The sequence below is a fragment of the Lampris incognitus genome, chromosome 2, assembly GCF_029633865.1.
Source record: "Lampris incognitus isolate fLamInc1 chromosome 2, fLamInc1.hap2, whole genome shotgun sequence".
NCBI classification, from domain to species: domain Eukaryota; kingdom Metazoa; phylum Chordata; class Actinopteri; order Lampriformes; family Lampridae; genus Lampris; species Lampris incognitus.
Genome location: NC_079212.1, coordinates 12,266,753 through 12,267,154, shown reverse-complemented (window position 1 = coordinate 12,267,154; position 402 = coordinate 12,266,753).

The following is a 402-nucleotide window of genomic DNA, read 5'->3' as shown; positions in this document are numbered from 1 at the left end:
CATGCGCAACAGGCGAAAGGCGCCCGCGTTGAAGGCGCCCGGGTGTTGTTTGACTCTGACGTATGCTCGGGGCGGGGCCTAAACAGCGCGACACGCTGCGCAAATGGCCACAAACTTAAAGGGCCATGCGGGCGTTTTTTTTTTTAAATATGCCGTTTAAGTTTGTAAAAATGAAAAATCAAAATAAAAAGTACAGGCTTTTTTTTTTGGTTTGTTGCATGTTTAGCCCGGTTACAAGTCATATACAATTTTTTTTTTACATTACTCCCGACCATGTCCCTCAGCGTAACGTAATTTTTTTCCTGTTGTTTTTCTGTTTTGAATGAATGAGAACTTCACAGACGCTTTGAACACGTTCTTACCTTCCAGTCGACGGTCAGTTTCCTCGTTTCAGTACGGTGG